Source organism: Asparagus officinalis, chromosome 8, assembly GCF_001876935.1.
Source record: "Asparagus officinalis chromosome 8, Aspof.V1, whole genome shotgun sequence".
Classification (NCBI taxonomy): Eukaryota; Viridiplantae; Streptophyta; class Magnoliopsida; order Asparagales; family Asparagaceae; genus Asparagus; species Asparagus officinalis.
This window is the reverse complement of record NC_033801.1, coordinates 36,786,704-36,799,260: the sequence shown is the minus strand read 5'-3', so window position 1 is coordinate 36,799,260 and position 12,557 is coordinate 36,786,704.

Sequence of the window (12,557 nt, the reverse complement as noted above, 5' to 3'; positions counted from 1 at the left end):
GCACCGGAACCCTTACAGATATTCGACAAAGCACCGAATAGCCTGGAGGACTGAAGGAATCAAGAATAGAAGCCATTCCAAATATCCCGTCGTTACCGATTGAAGGACAGGACAATCATATCCAAAGTATTCCAGACTCTTCTATAAAAGAACGAGACTGAAATACTTTGGAGGGGGTATCTATAGGCGTATAAAATTGCTTATAGGTCCCTTAACACAGCTCGGCACGGTGATTCGACAAACCGACGCATCGGCGCGACGTTATGCAGAGCACGATCATTAGTCCACAACACCGGAAGTGTATCGGCGAACCAAGTGCCGCGCGTGCTCACGCGCCACCTCAAGTGCTCGCACAGCTCACGGCCACCTCCAAGTGGCCAGGCGTGCTCACCGGCCACGCTCCAAGGGCCAGCGTGCTCAGACAGCGCACCTCAAAGTAGCCCGCACGCTCACCGGGACTACCTCCATAGTGCGGCCAGCGTGCTCACGCGGCCACCTCCAAGTGGCCGCGCGCACGCTCGCCGGCCCACCCTCCAAGGGCGCCGCACGCTCGCCGGCCACGCTCCAAGTGGCCAGCATGCTCACGCGGCCACCTCAAGTGCCCAGCATGCTCACCGGCACCTCCAAGTGGCCAGCATGCTCACCGGTCCACCTCCAAGGGGCCCACTACTCTCGCGCCACTCCAAGTGGTCAGCGTGGCTGCACCGGCGCACCTCCAAGTGGCCGCCACGCCTCGCCGCCCACCTCCAAGTGGCCAGCGTGCTCACGGCCACCTCAAGTGGCCCGCACCTCGCACGGCCACTCCAAGTGGCCAGCGTTGTCTCGCCGGCCACCTCTAAAGTGGCCCGCACACATGCCGCCGGCACCTCTAAGTGGGACCGGTTAACACTCCGGCCACTCTTGTGCCAAGGCACAGTGAGGTGTTGCCTATAAATAGGCCCCCCTTTTGTTCATTTGAGGGGGGTTGGAATTTTTGGAGGCGAAGCTCTGCTGGATTCAAGGCTTAGAACTTAAAAAGATTCAAGCTTTGGGACTTCGAGGACTTGCTCTTCCAGATCCGGTGCTCGGCGATCGTCTACGCCAAATAAGGCAAGAGTTCGAGAGGAACTGGATCTCAGATCTACGTAGTCATCCTCCGGATCAAAGCTTGGCCTTTGATCCCGAGAACTAAAGGCTACTATTTCCTTGGCGAAATAGTACCCTCGGCTATTATTTCCTTGGCGAAATAATACCCGTCATACTGCGTAGATCCGACCGGATCTAGATCACGCGGTGGTCCACGGATAAACCCCGGCGCAGGCGAACAACCCACGCAAGCGAGCGACCGAAAACAGGAGCTCGTGATTTGTTTGATAAATAAGGAGAAAGTTATAATCTTTTTTTTTTATTTTCTTTGATTTTCATTATAACCGGATCTTATAAAAAGACCGGATCTTTGTAACTCAAAAAGCTGTTATCTAAGATGACAATGGAATCAATAATGAAGAAAGACACGATTTTTCCCGCGAACAATAAGTAATGATATATATATATATTTTTGAATAACATATAATATAACATTGTGTGAGATACATAAGATAATGTAATAAATAATGCAGAAATTAATACAATCAAATGATATATAAGTCAAATCAAAGAAAACATAGTTGTAAAAATAATAACATATAAAATAATGACCGACACAAGGAAAGAGAAGTTATGGATATCAAGGTCTTTGAGTTAGAGTCGGCCGCTTTAGGAGCGACTCGGCTTTGTGCCTTGGTTTTACTCATAATGACACCAAGATCTTTAGGCACATGTCTTGGCTTTATCACAAACGGGTACCAAGGTCTCTGAGTTAGAGTCGGTTTTTTTAGGGACGACTCGACTTCGTGCCTTGGTTTTACTCGTAATGACACCAAGGTATTTAGGTACATGCATTGGCTTTATCCCAAATGGTGTCAAGGTCTCTGGGTTAGAGTCAACTACTTTAGAGATGACTAGGCTTTGTGTTTCTACGAAGACTTTCACTCTACAAAACCATAGTGTAACAAAATTGTTAAAACCCTAAAGATTTTGTATCACATGTGACTTTTACAATTAAAATTATAGAAAGTATTTTTTGAGATGCTCTATGTGTTGGACCCTAGAGGGGGGAGGGGGTGATTAGGGTCTTAAGGCTATAATTGTGCAATAAAAATAAGGCAAGCAATACACCACAATAATGAACAACAAATGTAAAGGAGATAGAGTGAGAAATCGTTATCCAAGTGACGCGTGATGTGTTAACAAGGTTCGGCCCGCTGACCTACGTCCCTGCTCCCCCACTCTCGAGGAGAAATCCACTACACAACCCGGTTTGGAAGCCGGAACTTCCTCTACACAACAATCTCCACGAGATCTCACAACTACACAGTTGATCACCATAAGATCACACTCCCACACAGTTGATCTTCATAAGATCAAGCTCTCAACAGTAGTAATGGTGTAAGAACTCTCTCTTTACAATGTCTCTATGGCAAAGAGAAAGATTACACTGAAGCTGGGATGTGAACACAGGAAAACACAGAAAAACAGGTTTGAAAATTTTGGCTCTCAGTGAAAGAAAATCTATGGTTTTTCAATGGCTTGGGACACTTGAGGAAGAAGGAGTATAGGGGGTTTAAATAGGAGAAAATACAGCTATTTAAACCCATACCCTAATCCCCCAAATCCAGGAAAAATCGGTACAAAAATCTGTACCAGAAGACCGTTTGAAATTAAGCGGCGGTCGACCGTACAATGTTCGCGGTCGACCGCGAGCCAGCTCAGAAACTGTTGGGGGGGGGGGGGGAGCCAGCTCAGAAACGAAGAAATATTCCAGAGACTTCTGCGGTCAACCGTGGCGGTCGACCATGGTAATCTCGAGCTCACGGTCGACCGCGGTGGTCGACCGTGAATGTTTCTACTGCCCACTGACGAATAAACTCAGGCGCGGTCGACCGCAAACTGATACATACGAAAACACTGATTTTGACACTCTTAAAAATTCTATAAAATATTTAATTGACTTCCAAAAATTGTGAAACTTTGTAAAATATTTTTAACACTAAAAACAAATTGTTTGGAAAATGAATTTTGCGAATAGGTCCTCATACTTGTGAAAAATGATATTTTATGAAAACGCTTAAAACTATAAGTATGAAAACGTGTGTGTCATATCCCAATAGCTTCAAATAAAATCTAAACTACTTGCCTACATTCTAGCACTAGGGAGAAAATAAAAACTAGCTAATATCCTCACATAGAATACAATTCCTTGAGTCTTGATATAGCTTGAGTTGATGAAGCTTCTTATTGCATTTGGTGTTCTTGAATGAACGTTGCTTTATCACTATACCTCCTCCTTCTTTGGATATCATCGTTGTAGCGCATATTCCATCCAATCCTCCATTTATGACACTAACATGCTTGATATATATATATTAACTACATTATCACTCAACAAGTAATTAGTACCGATAATGGTGGTTGTAAAACATCATCAAAACATAAGGGCTAACAATCTCTCCCTTTTTGATGATGACAACCAACCATTATATAGGAGCAAAAAAAATATAGCTTATAGATAGTAGCTCCCCCTATCTATGAGCTCCACCTATTTATGTGCACAAATGAGGAGATTTCTCTCCCCCTTTGTCACCATCAAAATGGGGTAAAAAAAATACATAAAAATGTATGTGAAATGCAACTAATCAAACAAGCAAATAGAACTTTCACATAGTGCATAAGCCCAAACTATTTCTTATGCGAAAAAAATCATCTTCACCAAGAGGCTTGGTAAAGATATCCGCTAATTGAGATTTTGTGTCAACAAACACAAGGGATACATCTTGCCTCTCTACATGATCGCTTAAGAAATGATAGCGCACATCAACATGCTTGGTTCTAGAATGCAAAACCGAATTTTTTGAAATATTGATAGCACTAGTGTTATCACAAAAGATTTTTATATTTTGAAAATTCAAATCATAGCCAACTAAGCTTTGTTTCATCTACAAATATTTGGGCACAACATAAACCGGCGGTAATGTATTCTGCTTCCGTAGTGGACAATGCAACACAATTTTATTTCTTAGAAGCCCAAGAAACAAGAGAATTTCCCAAGAATTGGCATGTTCCACTCGTACTCTTGCTATCTACCTTACATCCGGCAAAGTCGACATCACAAAAACCATATAAATCAAAAGAGGTGTTCTTTGGATAAAACAAACCAAGATCAATTGTTCCATGAACATATTTAATAATTCTCTTAACGGCAATCAAATGAGATGCTTTAGGAGAAGCTTGAAAACATGCACATGCACACACACTAAACATGATATCGGGTCTACTAGCGGTGAGATAAAGAAGACTACCTATCATACCTCGGTATAGTTTTTGGTCCACATCCTCACCACTATCATCCGCATCAAGCTTGATACTTGTACTCATGGGAGTTGGTGCATGCTTAGAATTTTCCAAATTGAATTTCTTCCTCAATTCTCTAGCATACTTGTTGTGAGAAATGAATATCCCATCCTTAGTTTGCTTGACTTGGAGTCCGAGAAAGAATGTGAGCTCTCCCATCATGCTCATCTCAAAGTGAACTTGCATAACTTTAGAAAAATCATTGCAAAGAGATTCATTAGTAGCACCAAAAATGATATAATCAACATATATTTGAACTAAAATAAAATCATTTTTCCTTTTTCTCACAAAAAGAGTATTATCAATTTTTCCTTTAGAGAAATCATTTCCAAGAAGAAAACTAGAGAGGCGAGCATACCAAACTCTAGGAGCTTGTTTCAACCCATATAAAATTTTTTGAACCCGGTAAACATGATTAGGAAAAGCATGATCTATAAAACCGGGGGGTTGCTCAACATATACTTCCTCTTCTATAAAACCATTTAAAAATGTACTTTTAACATCCATTTGAAACAATTTGAAATCTTTAAAGCTAGCAAAAGCCAAGAACGTCCTAATAGATTCTAACCTTACAACCGGTGCAAATGTTTCATCATAATCTATACCCTCCTCTTGATTGTATCCTTGGGCAACCAAACGAGCTTTATTTCTAGTAACAATGCCATGTTCATCAAGTTTGTTCCTAAAATCCCATTTTGTTCCAATTACACTAGCATTGTTAGGTCTAGGAACTAATTTCCAAACATCATTTCTTCGAAAATTATTTAGTTCATCATGCATAGCTAAAACCCAAAATTCATTATTTAAAGCATCATTAATTTTCTTAGGTTCTAATTGAGATAGAAAAGCAACATTACCACATTCACTCAAAGCCTTTGAGCGAGTAACAACCCCTTGTGAAGGACTCCCAATAATTTGCTCCTTTTGATGATTTGATACGAATTTCCATGCTTTGGGGAGTTCTTCTTGTACATGAGTGTTGGTGCTTTCCACATCTTTTTGTGCTTCTATTGAGGATGTATTATTAAGTTACAAAAATTCCAATCCTTTCTCAACATCATCATCATCTTTCCTAGGAAAAATAACTCGTGTACCAATATTAGTCTCATCAAAAGTAATGTTTATAGATTCTTCAACAACAAGAGTTCATTTGTTGAAGACTCTATAAGCCTTACTTCGAGGTGCATATCCTAGGAAAATGCCAACATTAATTTTAAAATCAAATTTATCATGGTGATCTTTTGTATTTAAAATAAAACATTTACAACCAAAGATACAAAAATATCCAATAAAAGGAGTTTTTCCATAAAATAGTTCATAAGGAGTTTTCTTAAGCTTTGGTCTAATCAAAACACGATTTAAAACATGGCAAGCCGTATTGACGGCTTCCGCCCAAAAATATTTAGGCAAATCAAAGGAGTTTAACATAGTTCGTGCCATCTCTTGTATGGTTCGATTTTTCTGTTCAACAACACCATTTTGTTGTGGTGTTCTTGGAGCGGAAAACACATGAGTTATACCACGATGCGCACAAAAATCATAAAAAGAGATATTTTGAAATTCACCACCATGATCACTTCTTGTTTTAACAACTTTCAAATCTTTTTTATTTTTAATTCTCTTAACATGATTTGAAAATTCATCAAAACATTCATCTTTACTAGCAAGAAAGATTGTCCATGTAAAATAAGAAAAATCATCAATGATAACAAAAACATAGTGCTTTCCTCCAAGAGAGGTAACACGCATAGGACCAAATAAATCAAGATGAAGTAATTGCAAAGGTTTAGAAGTTGATGCCTCATTGATGGATTTGAAGGTAGACTTAGTTTGTTTACCTTTAGCACATTCTTCGCATATGGTATCTTTGATGAAATGCAAGTTTGGTAACCCTTTAACAAGATTCCTCTTGGACAATTTGGATATTAATTCCATGTTTGCATGTCCAAGCCTTTTATGCCAAGTCCAAGGGTTTTCATCAATTGCCGCAAGGTACTTCACATCTTGATTCACTAATTCATTCATCTCAAAAATGTACACATTAGATTTATGATTAGCAACAAAAATAATTTTTCCATTCATACTAATAATGCATTTGTCCGGTTTAAAGAAAATATCAAAACCTTTATCACTCAATTGGCTAATACTAAGAAGATTATGATTCAAGCCATTAACCAAATAAACATCTTCTATAACGGGAGAGGGTGTCTTACTAATACATCCAATACCAATGATTTTACCTTTCTCTCTATCACCGAAGGAGACGCTACCTCCTTCAATCCTTGATAGGGTTGCAAATAGCTCTTTATTACCCGTCATATGATGAGAGTAATCACTATCAAGGTACCACATCTCTCTACGTCGTTATCGTGATATTCCCTACAAGAGATGAATGTGTAGTAACTTTAGGTACCCAAATCTTGGGTCCTTGGTGGTTAGTAATCTTGGTACCTTTGGGTACCCATATCATACCATAAAAATCATGATTATCTTTGATCCTACAATGAGTAGAAATGTGACCACGTTTCATGCAATATGTGCACACAAAATTTCTCTTGTGTGTAGGAGCATAAGATCTATGAAATCTATTTCTACCATAGTGATGATGATTAGCATAAGCATGAGTGGGTCTAATCCTACCACTCTTAATTTCTAGTCTTTCAATCTTGGATCTTAATTGTTTGTTTTCAAAATCAAGATCCCCTAGCAATTCATCTTTTAATGCAAGAGAGGTTTGTAGTTGTTCTAGTCGGGCATCACAAGAAGCATGGAACTTTTTAAAGGAAGAAAATTCTTTTGACATCCTTTTAAACTCAACATTCAATTCTTCTAAAGTCGTAGCTAGATCACATTGCATATAAAAGGATTCACTTTCGGTGTCGGAAACTACCTCCTTTTCATAGGCCATGAAGCAAATGTTGGGATCATAAAGAGCAAGTTTAGCTCCTTCTTCATTACTATCCGAATCACTATGTTCGGATTCTTCCCATCCGGCATACATGGCTTTTTTCTTCTTGTATTTCATGTATTTCTCCTTGAGCTTGGGGCAATCTTTGGCGATATGACCCGATTCATTGCATTCAAAATATTTTCCTACAGAAAATTTATTGTTAGATCGGGGATTAAACTTCTTGTTCATTTTAATGAGTCTAGAAATTCTTCTAGAGAGGTGAGCCACTTCTCTAGAAAAATCAACTTCACTCTCTGACGATGATGATGAGGAGTTGTCACTAGCTCCTTTGAGAGCTATGGTCTTCATCTTTGGTGATGGCTCCTCAACTTCCCGTGGGGGCACTTCCTCTTTCTCCTTTTCCTTGAGCTTTTTCTCATGAACCTTAAGCTCGCTGATGAGGCCATCGAGAGCTAGAATGGTGAGATCATGAGCTTCCTCTATGGCCGTAGCTTTGGGTTCCCATATTGGAGTCAATGAACGAAGGATCTTGTAGTTCGTCTCTTGGATAGTTAATTTCTTGTCAAGACCATACAATTCATTGATTATGTTAGTGAAGCGAGAAAACATAACATCAATGGATTCATTAGGAAGCATCTTAAATAACTCATATTCATGCATAAGTCCACTAATTTTGGATTCCTTAACTTGGGGGGTTCCTTCATATGTAATACACAATTTTACCCATATTTCGTATGGGTTGCACATGTGGAAACCCTATTATACTCGTTAGGGGAAAGACCACAAATTAAGGCGTTCATGGCCTTTGCATTGAGATTGGCTTGGTGCCTTTCTCCAGGAAAGACCACAAATTAAGGCGTTCATGGCCTTTGCATTGAGATTGGCTTGGTGCCTTTCTCCATCGGTTATAGTCCCAACTTTGGGCTTTTCTACATATTTTTCTCTATGAGTTCTAGGATGTCAAGATCAATGCAACGAAGGTAAAGCCTCATCCTAGCCTTCCAATAAGCAAAATTACTACCGGTGAAAAGTGATGGTCTAGTGGTGGATTGTCCCTCTAGCATATGCACATTCATTGAAGCCTCCATAAGATCTTTTCTCTAAGGTGGTTAGACCAAAAACTAATATAGAGATCAAGCTCTGATACCAATTGTTGGACCCTAGAGGGGGGGGGGGGGGCTTAGGGTCTTAAGGCTATACACACCATAATAATGAACAACAAATGTAAAGGAGATAGAGTGAGAAATCGTTATCCAAGTGACGCGCGATGTGTTAACGAGGTTCGGCCCGCTGACCTACGTCTCCGCTCCCTACTCTCGAGGAGAAATCCACTACACAATCCAGTTTGGAAGCCAGAACTTCCTCTACACAACAATCTCCACGAGATCTCACAACTACACAGTTGATCACCACAAGATCACACTCCCACACAGTTGATTTTCACAAGATCAAGCTCTCAACAGTAGTAATAGTGTATGAACTCTCTCTTTATAATGTACCTATGGTAAAGAGAAAGATTACACTGAAGTTGGGATGTGAACACAGGAAAACACAGAAAAACAGGTTTGAAAATTTTGGCTCTCAGTAAAAGAAAATCTCTGGTTTTTCAATGGCTTGGGATACTTGAGGAAGAAGGAGTATAGGGGGTTTAAATAGGAGAAAATACAGCTGTTTAAACCCATACCCTAATCCCCCAAATCCAGGAAAAATCGGCGCAAAAATCTATACTAGAAGACCGTTTGAAATTAAGCGGCGGTCGACCGTACAATGTTCGCGGTCGACCGTGAGCCAGCTCAGAAACGAAGAAATATTCCAGAGACTTCTACGGTCGACCGTGGGAATCTCGAGCTCACAGTCGACCGTGGCGGTCGACCGTGAATGTTTCTGCTGCCCACTGACGAATAAACTCAGGCGCGGTCGACCGTAGCGGTCGACCGCAAACTGATACATACGAAAACACTGATTTTAACACTCTTAAAAATTCTGTAAAATATTTAATTGACTTCCAAAAATTGTGAAACTTTGTAAAATGTTTTTAATACTAAAAACAAATTGTTTGGAAAATAAATATTGCGAATAGGTCCTCATACTTGTGAAAAATGATATTTTGTGAAAACGCTTAAAACTATAAGTATGAAAACGTGTGTGTGATATCCCAATAGCTTCAAATGAAATCTAAACTACTTGCCTACATTCTAGCACTAGAGAGAAAATAAAAACTAGCTAATATCCTCACATAGAATACAATTCCTTGAGTCTTGATATAGCTTGAGTTGATGAATAGTGCCATAAATTAACTATATTAACTATATTATCACTCAACAAGTAATTAGTACCGATAATGGTGGTTGTAAAACATCATCAAAACATAAGGGCTAACACTATGTTCCAAGGATGTTGCAAGATCCTTTCATTGGAGCTTCTCAGTCGATAAGTGCTGGGATGCACTTCCTTGTGTAAGGTTCATCCCAGTTAGCAACCAACTTGCTAGGCTTGGTTGTCTTTGTCAAAAATGGCTCTTCCAAGAATGATATCGCCAACATTGAATCTTTGGGGCAAGACATTGCTGTTGTAGTGTCGGACAATGCGCTATTGACTGATGACTTGAGATCAGAGACATTCTTCTCGAACTTCATTAATGAGATCGAGTTCAATTTGAAGCCTTGTGGAATTCAAGTCTTCATTGAAATGCTATAGTCTGATTGTTAGCATGCCAACTTCTACTGGGGTGACCACCTCAGATCCATAAGCTAGCTTGAAGGGGGTTTTTGTTATGGAGATCTTATGAGTGTTGCGGTAAGACCATATGATTCTAAGTAGCTCTTCAACCCAATTCCTAACCGCCTTATCCACCTTCTTCTTTAAAGCCTAGAGAATGCATTTGTTGTTGGCTTCTGCAACGCCATTGCATTTCAGGTGTGCTATTGAACTTGAGCCTTATTTTCCATTCCTCACAAAAACTTTAGAAAGTTCTATTGTCGAATTGAGTGTCATTGTCAGTAATGAAAGAGATGGGAACACTGAATCTACAGACAATGGATCTCCACACAAAATTCATGATATTGCTCTCGCCAATTTTGGTCCATAATTCAGCTTCGATCCATTTGGTGAAGTAATCAATGGCAAAAAACAAGAATTTTCGTTGTTTAGAGGCTATTAGGAGAGCCCAACAAGTCTAATCCCCATTGAGTGAATGGAATTGGGCTCATAGTGGCGGTGAGTTTAGTGGCTAAAGCTTGTGGCATGTTGGAGAAGAATTAGCACTTCTTACACTTGGAGACAAGTCTTTTGGACTCGGCTAAGATGGTGGGCCGATAGTATCCTTGGGGATCACTTTTTGAGCTAGAGTTTTGGATCATGGTGATTCCCGCATGCCTCTTCATGGATCTAGAACATAACTGGCCTCTGCCGGCCGAAGACATTAGAGATAGGGCCCCGCACTATTACTGATTATCGAGCATAAGATATTTTTCGAGCATCCCTCTATAAACTCCTCGCCTTAGTACGTAGCATTCTTTGGTAAGATCCCTCTTGTTAGATACTAGATGAGTGGATCCATCCAACAGGGTATCACGCCCCACTTCCCAAAATACCGGACTACTACTGCATAAATAATAATGAGTACTGCATAAATAACTAAATCCAACTCCAGACTAAGGAAAAAAGTACCGCAAAAGAGATCTAGCATTCATCAACTACTACAGAAAGAAAAAGACTAGGCTTTCTGTTTGTCCTTCTGCTCCATCTGGAAGACACTCCGGTTGGGCATATACCAACTCTGATTTAACGTCATACTGGACCTGTCTATCCTCTAAATCTGACGTACACCAGAGAAAACAGGTGTACGTGAGCGTGCATGGCATACGGCAAGATCCCACGTAGGAGAAATGAAACGGTCGAATAACCAATGCAATGACAATAATAATAAAAAGAATAGAAGTATGCAACTATAATTCTAACCACTAGATGCAAATCACTACTAGATCATAATAATCAAACAATTTAACTAGGAATGGGGTCATGCTACTAACCATCCTATGACAGCTCACCGGTCCACATCTCAAATAGGTCAAAGTTTGCATTACCGGAAGACTAACTGTTCACAATCCCCTACGCGCATCTAATCCTGCGAAATAGGTGGCTAGAGGACTACACGCAATCCGATCTCAGCTTGGTCCAAACTCAGGCAAAGCTCAGGTGAAAAAACATGTCACTGACCAAAGTGACGAAAAAGGCCACTTGGTCCAACAAACCAAGCCCAGGATGAAACAGGTCACTGTGAAGAGTCTGGAAGATAAATCAACAGTCACATTCGATCATGTGAACCAAGACTTTCCATCCTATCTCTTCTTGTTTTTTTAAGTCAACTAACATAACCTATAATAGAATTCTGGTTCACCCCCTAATGTCAACGCACCCACACATGTCATTAAGTCTTGTTCATGACGCACGAGGCCACTAAGTCATGAACTACTAATGGTTCTTGATCACAATAAGAAAATAATAAATACAACTGATCATATGTAGTAATATCATGGCGAGTCAAATACCTTAAAAAGAATTATAAAGCATAAACTGAAACTATGAACAGTGTGGTATGTGTGTGTACAACAACAGTGAGCAGATCAAAATAATTCCATTTCCAAAATAAATTTTCTTTAAAATTATTTATTATTATAATTATCCAAAAACTAACCTCCTTTTTACAAAATAATTTCTTTCAAAATTATCCACTTGAAAATAATCTTAAAAAAATATTATAATTTCTTGTATTATTTACATTTCCCATAAGATATTTCCTATTTTTCTTTTTCAAGAATATCTCATAAATTTTATCCAGATTATTTACATTTCCCATAAGATATTTCCTATTTTTCTTTTTCAAGAATATCTCATAAATTTTATCCAGCTTTCAAAATATAAACTTAAAGATATTTCCTATTTTTCTTTTTCAAGAATATCTCATAAATTTTATCCAGCTTTCAAAATATAAACTTATCATTTTATATTCATCAATTCACATATAACCTACTCCAATAATACTTAATATAATTCATCAACAACCCATGCAAAATATCACAATCCAATCTATGCATATAGTTAATAACATATGTAAATATTGTAACGATAATAAGGAGAAGCGGGTTCTTGCCTCGGGTTCGTGGGCATGAACGGAGCAGCGGGGGACGGCGGTGAGCAGCTGTTGCGGCTGTTGACG